This window comes from Cupressus sempervirens, chromosome 1, assembly GCF_028749045.1.
Source record: "Cupressus sempervirens isolate cs-2001-9-10 chromosome 1, ASM2874904v1, whole genome shotgun sequence".
In the NCBI taxonomy this organism is placed as follows: domain Eukaryota; kingdom Viridiplantae; phylum Streptophyta; class Pinopsida; order Cupressales; family Cupressaceae; genus Cupressus; species Cupressus sempervirens.
In genome coordinates this window covers 845,615,454-845,626,668 of record NC_143118.1, presented here as the reverse complement: position 1 = coordinate 845,626,668, position 11,215 = coordinate 845,615,454, and the positions used below count along the sequence as shown (strand labels likewise).

The 11,215-nt window shown below is 37.4% G+C and overlaps 1 pseudogene across 1 annotated transcript; it reads left to right on the top strand.

The window, feature by feature from the left end:
• The first annotated feature begins 9,083 nt into the window (after window positions 1–9,083).
• Window positions 9,084–10,314, top strand: LOC149580484 (protein ULTRAPETALA 1 pseudogene; annotated as a pseudogene). The gene has a single exon (XR_016353772.1). The product of XR_016353772.1 is annotated as a protein ULTRAPETALA 1 pseudogene (transcript).
• Window positions 10,315–11,215: the final 901 nt, after the last annotated feature.

The window sequence follows — 11,215 nt, the reverse complement described above, 5'->3', positions numbered from 1 at the left end:
CATCCACTGTCAATGCTTGGCATCATCATTGTAATGCCCTGCCCGGAGATCCTTGGAATCAAGGATTCAAATCAAGCCAAGATATATTTTTTTTAACAAGTATGAATGCACAAGACAACATCATATAGGGATCACAAAGATCGCAGCGGAAGACTTCAACACAATCCCGGCAACCAACGAATCTCCAAACGCCACTACCAAACTGACACACACAACCAAAGCCAACAAGGACAACACACATGATGAGGGCACAAGAAACAACCACTCATCAACAAAACACCAAGCTGGGGTAATATGCAGAATCCCGAAATTTGGCTAAGCCTGAAATCCTGAAGCCCTGAAAATTGGCTAAGTCTGGATTTCTGAAGCCCTGAAATTTCCTAGAATCCATAACTTATCTCTGAGAGGTCTGAAACCTATCTCAAACGATTTGTCGCATATATTAAAATATATCTTAAGTATAAGGAATTAAATTTCCTTATACTTAAAATGATATATTTTAAACCCCAAGAGACAAAAACAGAAACACGAAAACTCGATTTCAAAAGAAATCGACAGAATTCAAAATGCAACAGCATAGGGTCGAAGAACGCCCAAAAGGGTATCCAAAACCACTCTCAAAAAGATCGGATCACGAAGAAAAGTTCCCGCTGATGGCACGCGCAGGTTTTTCACAAAAACTGTGCGACACTTTTTACTATGGGAGGGCAATACGTCTCCTTAAGGCGTGCGATACTCTTCCAGTGTCGTATGACATTTCTCAAGAAGGCATGCGACACTTTTCAGCATTGTACGACATTTCTCAAGAAGGCGTGCGACACTCTTCCAGTGTCGTATGACATTTCTCAAGAAGCCGTGCGATACTTTACAGTGTCGTACGACATAGTTTGCATGAGCGTGCGATACTTTTTAAAGTGTCGCACCATGCTGAACAAATGTCGCCCATAGAAACACAAAAACACTCCCAGAAGCAAAAAGGACCAAAATAGAGCAAAGAACCTCCACACCAGGGAGTACTGGATCCACAAAGGCTCGAGGAATGAACACTCGAGTGCAAGAACAACACAAAATGGAGAACATCAACCATCTAAACTACAACAGCATAGAACACACTGAATATAAACATCGTAGAGAACAAAAGCAACATCGCAATGTACATAAATACATCTCAGGAACAAAACAACCAAACTAAGTACGCGGTTCCTCCCAACCGTCAATAGCATCATAAGACCATCGTGGGTCCTAGCCATCCCCCGCGCGTAACATCCCAAGCCACCGACCAGATCGTCGGTACTGTCATAATAGGGACGTCACTATTAAAAACATGCAACAATATAAGCATAAGGAAATCTAACATGCTAGTAGTAAAGCATAAGATAATCCTACAGTAGATAACATCACCTATCACATGCTAAACAGCAATAAGCAACAGATATGCTAATACAATAATTCACAGCATCTAATCATATGCTAAACATCATAATAAGGGAATGCACCAAATAAAATAACATCATCTAAACATGATATACAAGCATCCCAATGAAAGCATAAATCACAAGAAAGCATACTCCGAAACCCGAAGTACCAAGTGAAGACATCCAGCAACGGTCGCACTAGGACAAAAGATCATCTCTGTACACCGATCCCTAGCAGTGGTGAAGGTAGCTACGCCTCCCAACCACGTGGCACCCGTAGGTCCACACCCGCTGTGTTGATGGAGATAATGATCCAACCACAAACACACAAAAGAACATCCATGGCTAACACTCACGCCAGACAGTATGATGGCTGCAACCAAGAACCTAAGACAATGCAAGGAGTAAAGGTCCTGGTCAGACACTCAAAAGGCTACTAAGTAGGGGCTGACATCATGGAGAGTCGCTTGGCATCGACAAGCCCAAGCTCGGATCGTGCGTTTCAACTCCTCAACGGAGGGCCCCACACACACATTTTATTATCTTAAGTTTTATTAACAATCACACATTTTCTTTAATTATCACTTATTTAAAACTTCCTCTGCCAACCCTATGGGACTAAGGTCACCAGGCTGCGAGATAGAAGCCCCCTCCATATGCTACCCTACCCTACCCATGCTCATCCTACGACAAGTGCCCGTGGGCATGCATACTCCCATCCCAACCCCAATGATCATAACTTCCGGCAAATCCACGGAAGATCGGGCCTCGCAAGTCACCCAACAAATGTACGTGTATGTACTCGTGTGTGGCGCACCACCATCACGAAGATTATAACACAAGGACAGGAATGAGAACACAATGCAAAGAAAACACCCAACCGAAAGCAACACGGGAAGGACGGATTCTGCACGAATCCCAAAGCCAATAAAATCGTACATCATAAAATCAATCAACCGGCCTCAATCCGAGAGTATGGATTCTACACAAATCCCAATGATGTAACAAGAACAAACATCATGAACTCATTCAATCGGCCTCAATCCGAGAGTATGGATTCTACACGAATCCCAATGATGTAACAAGACCAAACTTCATGAACTCACTCAATCGGCCTCAATTCGAGAGTATGGATTCTACACGAATCCTAGCGTTCACGAAACAAAAGCAAAGGTCCAACAAAAACATAACAAAAATAAAATCACTCAACCGAACACAACGTCGGGAGTACGGATGCAACACGCATCCCAATGCAACATAAAAGTGCTAAAGTGGTCTGACTGATATCCAAACGGATCATCAAGGTCCACGACCCACATTGTGCCAAGAAAACAAGGCAGCACGCAAAACGAGGTGAAAACCCCAAAAATTTGGAAAATTACAAAATTAAAACCCATTTGGCCTTTGGGTTCAAAAACCCCAAAAATCCAAAAATAAATGGAATCGGACACCGTATGCAAAAACGGCCAGCATAACGGTGCAAAACTCCAAACCCTCTTCCCGAAAAACAGGGAAATGTTCATACCCGCCCAACCGGGTAGAACTAACATACAGAAACGGAGGGGAACACTAGTTCTTAGCCTCCAAAAAAATGGCTACCAAAAACAGAAGCTGAAACGGAGCAAAAACAATAAAACGGGAAAGCCCTACCTCACAGCCAAAAGGGCAAAACGGGAATCTGAACCATAAAATAAATAACTCGCAGAAGTAGCTGAAAATCGTGGCAATCCAAGGTTTCCCCGAGCTGGATCCAATGAGCCCAACCTCTCGATGATCCCACGCCCGTAGCTCCCACAACGAACAAAACAGTAAATCCTCATGAAGAGGATTTTGGGTTTTACTCTCCAACTTTCCAATTTGAAAGTGAGAAGTGCGGAATTAAATTCCTTTTTGGATATTTATTCACTTTTTGGGTGAATAATCGATTAGGGCATTTAACCAGCCAATCCAGTTAAACCCCAAATCGACCCAAACGAAAACAGGCTATTCCTATAAATAGAAATTCATCTATGGCAAAGCTGCCAGAAATTAAAATAAATCAAATAAAAAGCCTGAAAACCCAAAAACACATAAATCTCCTAAACAACTTTCGCGACAAAGCGAAACTCTAAATGCACAGACACGCTTACTGGTCTAATCACATAATGCAAATGAGTTCGGATTTAATAATCACCGAAAGGTTTAAATTAAACATTTAATTAAAGATACATCGACCATATAAGGACGACATTGGTAAAATATGAAAGGCTGAATCACTAACTCCATGTGCCACTGCCAGGGATATAAATCCTGCACACTAAACAACACGATCAAGTGCAATTGCATATAATAATATAGCCGAAGCAATAAATGCATTAAATCACCTAATTTAACCATTTATTTAATTATATTAAAATAATCTATTTACATCACTCACGTTCACAAAAGGCATAGCAACGTAGGAAAGAAGTAAATAACCATAGCACTAAATCCATCACATAACAAAATCAGAGGTATGTCCAAATGCCAGATAACCAGATAACATCATAAAACACACTGTCATCTCAAAATGGCATCATCATGCAATATGATTAACTAAACAACATAGTAGTCTAATATCTATGATACTGGAATCAAAGAGTACATTTGACCTTCAGGTCATCTCAAATGTAAAACATCACAAGAGTAACAATTATCTCTCTAATCAGAAATATAACAAGGTAAATGTCCGCAGCACATAACCAAATAATCCCACATGAACAATCCATTTAATTACTTACACATTTAATAATGAATGATTACTTTGCATTAAAAAGGCATTTAAAACACATAAGCGAACACCGTCATAAACATGACTAACCATTGCTATAGGAACCCAGTCCAGTGTAGCATGGTAATAGTACACAGTGCAATCTCTGCACACATCTCAGGGTAATCATAGAACAACCTCATGATACCACATCGATCCTGGTAACCACTAGCACAAACCTCAGTGAACCAAAAATCACATCATAATCTCAAAGATCAGTCAAAAGCATAATCAAAGCAACTGATAAAGAAACGTAAATCCAAACACCTCGACGGTGTAGATCACTCAGGGTCACAATCATGATCCATCACATCAAAAGATCAGCAATGTTGCATCCATTAGGACGACTTACAAAAGTCAAATGGGAGAGGCACTACAATCATGCACTTAGTAGACATAGAAGCTCGGTCCATACTGATCACTTCCAAGTAGTCTTGAACTTTGCCTGCACTTGTGACTTGGTAAATACTATGAAACTCGTCATATAAACTGAATCACTTGTTTACCATGGCAAGACCTGGTAAACACTATCACCTCGAGATTGGTATAAACTAAGTGACTTGGTTAACACTGAGAAGCTCAGTTAACATTGGACTCGCATGACATACACTATGAACTCGGTGAACACTGCACAGCTTGGCTTGCATTGGTAAACTTGGCATACACTGAGATGCATGATTTACATTGCTGAACTTCACTATAACTATGACTACTTGGTAACCACTGGGATTTGTCCAAAGGACTTGGTGGCAACTATAGAACGTGGCAACAACTGAAATGTTTGGCAAAAAATGATAGCTGTACAATAAGCTCAGTAGCTATATACAATCTGAATAAGTGTGTGTCACTAATAGCAAACTTGATTGATATGTCAACACTCTCATAGTTGATCTAGTCCTGGAAACCATCCTCCTACATCATCCAAGCAAGAACAACAAAATGCCAACAAAATCAACAAGACATACTACTATAAAGCATAATCATAAGAACCATGTTTGGAAAAATCAAAGCAAGAGTTTTTCAAATTTTTCCTTTTTCTATGTTTAAGTATTTGAGTTTGAGGTTCAAGGTGTTCAAGTTGTAATAGATACATCGATTTGTTTAAGTTTTGTTGAAGTTAACTAGTTGGTATCTAGTGGTGTTCCAATATACCTAAAGCTCTCAATGTAGAAACTCGAGCTCTGATACTAGATGTAATGGTCCACTAGGGAACTAAAAAGAAATTAACCTATTACGTCACTAAGTTTACCAAACATTTTTTTCCAAATATTAAAACAAGAGATAACACAACAGAAGCAATAACTCACATACATACATAAGAAATACATAAACAGTTACATTTTAAAGGTTCCATAATGTTGAATCACATAAGTAAGTTTTATTATGATTGAATTCGATACATAACAAAGTCTACATCATAGGATAGCCATAAGTATGAAATAAAATAAAATAATATACATGTACATGTACATAAAACACCACATGGCATAATCCAACATGCATAATCATCCTCTATACAAGTCACATGATATGAAATGCTAAAAGAATATACATCATGATAAGGTACAACATCTCATAAGATATCCAATAATCAAAGTACAGTAAATCAACATATGACTATATAACAAAACCACAAGCTCATAAGAATGGAACATTTGCACAAGTACAACCAGCAACAACATCCAACTAGTAGAATCTCAATGGTATAAGAAACACTACCACCCAACCTTATGGAATCTAAATGACCCACTCCCACTGTGTTGAGGAGATAATCTTAAGTCCCAAACAAATAACTATCCAAAAGTCATAATAAGAATCTAGGTCAAGGAATCTTGATATCAATCTATCTCAAAGGTACCAAGTACACAAATAACATCTAATCCCAGAGGCAAAAAAGACACATAGGAAACCTACTATGTAAGTGGACAAGTGTCATAGCATGAGCCAACTCTAAGGTTACCCTAGAAACCTCTCTGAACTCTGCCCTCCTAGTGAATCTATGCGGCATCAATATTCTTTCTTACAAACAAGGCATACTAACAAGGCAAGATCACAATTGGGCATCTTCTCTACTCCCATCCTAGCTTGTACTAGCACTTGAGGCATGAGCGAGGTAATATACTAACTCTTGTTAATTTATTTTAACTCATTTAATGAAATGTTATCACTTATTAATACAACCTACAATGGGCTACCCAAGTAGTCTCTTTAGGGCTTCAACCTCCATTGCAAGCCACTTCCCAACATACATAAAGATAACCTACCCTAAGCTCATAACAGAGAATCTCATAAAGTCAAAATGACGACACTAATCCTATGCAAGCATTTGGAAATCACAATAAACACTGATCAATACCTCAAAGGTTAATTCACATAAATCACAACATTACATACATCATCATAAAATAGTACCTTCCAAGCCTTTGATAAATATACCTAATTGGTCGAAGTACTAGGCCTTCCCAATACCACCACAAGGTAAACATAAATCTCAAAGAGCATATAACACAAGTGCAATTATTCAACCATTAATTTTTTTGATATAATCATAACCAAATCCATTAAGAATAAAGTTTTCAAGTTTTTGCTTTCAAAATAATCACAATCGATAAAGGTTTCCAATGTTGGATTGGTCAAACTAAAAGTCACAAGTTTGTATCTTAATCATCTATGTTTTCCAAATATATACATGTTTAACTTAGTCCAATGATAACTTATATGGGAAAATATCTTTCATCTAAAATTCACCAATAAAATTGAGTTATAAATATTTTTAAAGTCCTACTTTAAATTTTTTTAATAATCATTATACGAATTAATTATTAAATTTTCATTTAAAACAAACTCAAATTTAATATCATTAAACTAGAACATAGAAATTTAATTCAAATTACAATAAATTAAATCACACACACACACACACACACACACACACACACACACACACACATAACAATAAACTAACTTACCTTTCCCCACAAAGGGGAGGACGTGGTCTAAACCAAACAGTCGCAGGCTACCTTTGGTAGCCACAGACTGCTTAGGCAGTCGTGATTTGCCTTAGGCAACCACAAATTGCTTAGGCAATTGCGTGTCATCTACGGGGGGTAGGTAAAACCCCTTCCCCAAACAATTTTTTTTTATTTTTTATTTTTTAATTACATTTTATAAAAATTCAAATTTTAATTTTTTTTTCATCTGTTTTCTACAATCAATTCCTATCGTGAGGGTTTTCAATTCATTTTTGTTCATTAATGTTTCAGTAACAAAGAACAATGATCTTCAAAATTAAGGGTTTCAAATTAAAATACAAATTCCAAATCAAGATCCATAAACATGCACAAAGAACACATAGGTAATTCGAAATAATTTACTGATAATCTCAACATAATTCCTACCTCGACCTGATGCTAAACGTAAAAAGTGCTCAAAAAATGCAAAAAAAATTCGTCTTTCGAAACCTTTTCAAAAAATTGTTCCTCCAAACCTGTGTGTGGAGAAATGAGCTCTAATTTCTTAATAAATAATTTTCTCTTCTTAGGGTTTTGGTTTCACGAACATGTAAAACCTTTTTCTTTTATTATTATTATTTTAATTCCATGTGCATATTTTTTGCTTTTTAATTAGCATAGAGTTTATTTAAATTATTCACTTTATTTTTATTAAATAATAAGTTGTATTTAGAAAGTCTATTTATTAATTTAACTAATAATAGTATTAGAGTTTATTATTAAAATGAAACTTCTAAATTAATTATTATTAAATTAAATAAATATAATTATGTCAAATTTGGACTTTTAATTAAATCATTAAATTTATTTCTTCTATTTAATTAATTTATCAATTAATTAAATATAAATATAAATTAATTTATTCTTTGTAATTTTTTGGTAAATTAAATTATTTAATAATAGCTTTATTTGATTTAATTATAATTGAAAATCACAACAGACCCACAAACTTAATAAGAAAATCCATCTAAAAGACAAAATACGAATTCATTCTCGAGAGTTAAAAATCTCGAATTCACATCACTTGACTAGGACATAACTCACATACTTGTCCTATATTCTAGGACAATTGGCTCAATGTTAGGATTTGGACCCAAGAACTATCTCCCCTCTTTATCATTGAGATACTACATATATATTTACACTAAACAGATAATAGTGGTGAGTGGTACATCATATAGATCCTGACTAGTAGGTGACTACGACTCCCTCCTTCAATTATATCAAAAATGTCAAACATAAAGTAAAACATACATGTACACTATGCACATTCAAGTATGGGGTAAGTAACCATAAAAATCGTATACACATCATCCATTTAATTGTCATCATGAAACAATTGAAATCACTATATGAAACATACAAAGCATTATCATCGAAAGAATAACCATGAACACATGAAATAACCGAGTATCAAGTAGCTCATCAAATAAATTACTAGGTATGAAATAACATCAATCAAATTCGGTAACCAAGTACCACTAAATAACAACACATAACCATCAAAGCTAGCCTAAAAGAATTCAGCAATATAACATGAAAAGTAAACTAGGGATAGGCACTACACTTTCTTTTTAGAATGTTTAGAATATCTCAGAAAGTATCGAGTATCTATTCATTTTTAATTAAAGAATTAGTACCCAACATCTAGCGGAAGCAGCAGACCCATGGGACCACAACCTAAGGTAACATGCAGCAACATCTAGCGAAAACAAAATCAGTTGCACCGAGAAATTACTTACGGGTGGGTGATGACACCAAGAAATTACTTGGGAAGAGGGGCCACGGGTGTGACAGTAAAGTAGACAAGAGAAATGATATTAAATAAGGAAGAAACGTCCAGAACAGCAGCTATAAAAGCCGGCCAGGTTAAAACGGGCTTAGCGGCTTTTTTCAGTGCCACATTTTACACATTCTTTTCCCTGCACTTGGACTGCAACCTCCGAGGAAATATGCAGCAGGAGGTAAAAAAAAATGGCGGAGGTGGAGGGGGAGGATTCAAGGAGGAGCATTTTGTGGGTTTGGCGGGGCTGAAGAGGGAAAAGGGCTTCGTAGAAATGACATGCGGCTGCACCAGTGCCAAATACGGAGATGCGGTAGCCCGCCTGAGAATTAGCGAAGACGGCAGTTTTGAGATCGTCGGATGCGAGTGTTCTCCCGGCGGCTGCTGCGACGAGGGCGCCATGAAACCGCCCGCTTTCGAGAAACACGCCGGAAACCGCTCGAAGAAGTGGAAGAACAACATCTGGGTTCTCCGGCACAACCAGAAACTGCCCCTCTGCAAGACGGAGCTTTTAGGGTACTACAAAAACAAGGGCCAGGGTTCGAAGCCCAGGGTCGCCCACAGGGATGAATTTGTCCGCTGTGCCGCCTGCGGGAAGGAGCGCCGATTCAAGCGACGCAACAGGGAAGAATGCAGAGTTTATCATTTAGCCGCCATTGATCCCAATTGGGTTTGTTCTGATTTTGCTTTTGAGAGAATTGGCTGCGAATTGGAGGAGGAAAGGGCCGCCAGTCGAAAGGCATATAGGGGCTGCAGCAAGGTTCCCGGCTGCGAGGGCTGCCCTTTCTGCGTCTGCCTGGGCTGTGAAATCTGCCTCTTCAGGGACTGCAAATGCCGCTCTTGCATTGATTTTTTTTCATTCAATGCCTGACTCACGAGAATTGAAGATTTGGCAGGGAGGAAAAAAATTAATTCTGTATGATTTGGGGCTGGAATTGGGGTTTATGTTGAAATTTTCCCATGTTTTTGGCATCAATCGTTTTAATACCAGAAACCAGATACCGCCCTCTCTTTTCCGCCATTTCTTTTTCTTTCTGTCAATTAACAGCCTTTTTAATTGAAATCTTAATCGGGGGATTCTGTTGTAATCGATTACAATAGATGCGCTGCCGAGCAGAACTGACTTTTAGCGTTATTATTCGTCGGAGTGTATCCAGTTGTCTTATTTGTTTTAAAGATTGTTTGTGTGGAGCAGATGAAGACTTTATTCAAAGCTGGTGATGACATCTAGATTTTGACTGGAAATGTCACTGTTGATATTCTGTAGTTTTTCTAATTAAAAAATCGAGATTTAATGTACCTTGTTATGACCGGAAACATCGAGTACTGTTCGCTAGCTATCAACGAGCTGTCTGAGGATCGATCTCGCGACCGATTGAATTTTTCCATTGAAACGTATTTAAGTATTTCTTCTCAAGAAACAGTGTGCATTTTTTTCAACAGAAACTTTCTGGACTAGAAATAGGTTCTCTTCGGCTCTTCTTTAAAGGAATAATTGCAATTTAGGGTGGAATCATGGAGTGTAACTGCAAGTTAGTATATGAATTATAAATTGATGATGGATTATAAATGTGATTGGTAATGTTTGATCTAAACAAATTATATCCTGTTGAATCTTAAAGTACAATGCAATAATCTTTACAGAATGTGGGGAATATTAAAATCTAATGCCATTGATTGAGATAACAGTGTTTTTGTGGAGATTGAATAATTTCTATTGAGATGACAGTGATTCTCCTGGAATGTGGAGATCGATTGTTCTAGTTTGAGAGAACAGTGATTTTCCTGTAGTCACGTCCAAATTGCCATTTGTGAATCGTATAGATTGTCGATATATCTGCCTACTTACTTTGTTGTAAATTTGTAGTTTATACACCAATTTATGCAATGCAATTTCTCTTAGTGTACATTTACTGATATGGAGTACGGGATGAGAATCGAACATTTGACCAAGAGCCACACACAATGTTCGTAATTTATATACCTATCCACTAGTTTTAGGGCGGTGTCTTTTCTCCTCACCATATTCACTCAGCACATTCGGCTCTGAAGTTTTGGGGGCTACTACGGTAAGATTTCTTTGGGAATTGTTAGTTGTTTTTCCTTCTAACTTCTCAATCTAAAACCGGCTTCACCGAGGCGCTTCTCTTTGTCTACAACTCACTCTTACCATAAACTCAAAACATACAAAATCTTTAAAAATAAGAAATCTTTTTTG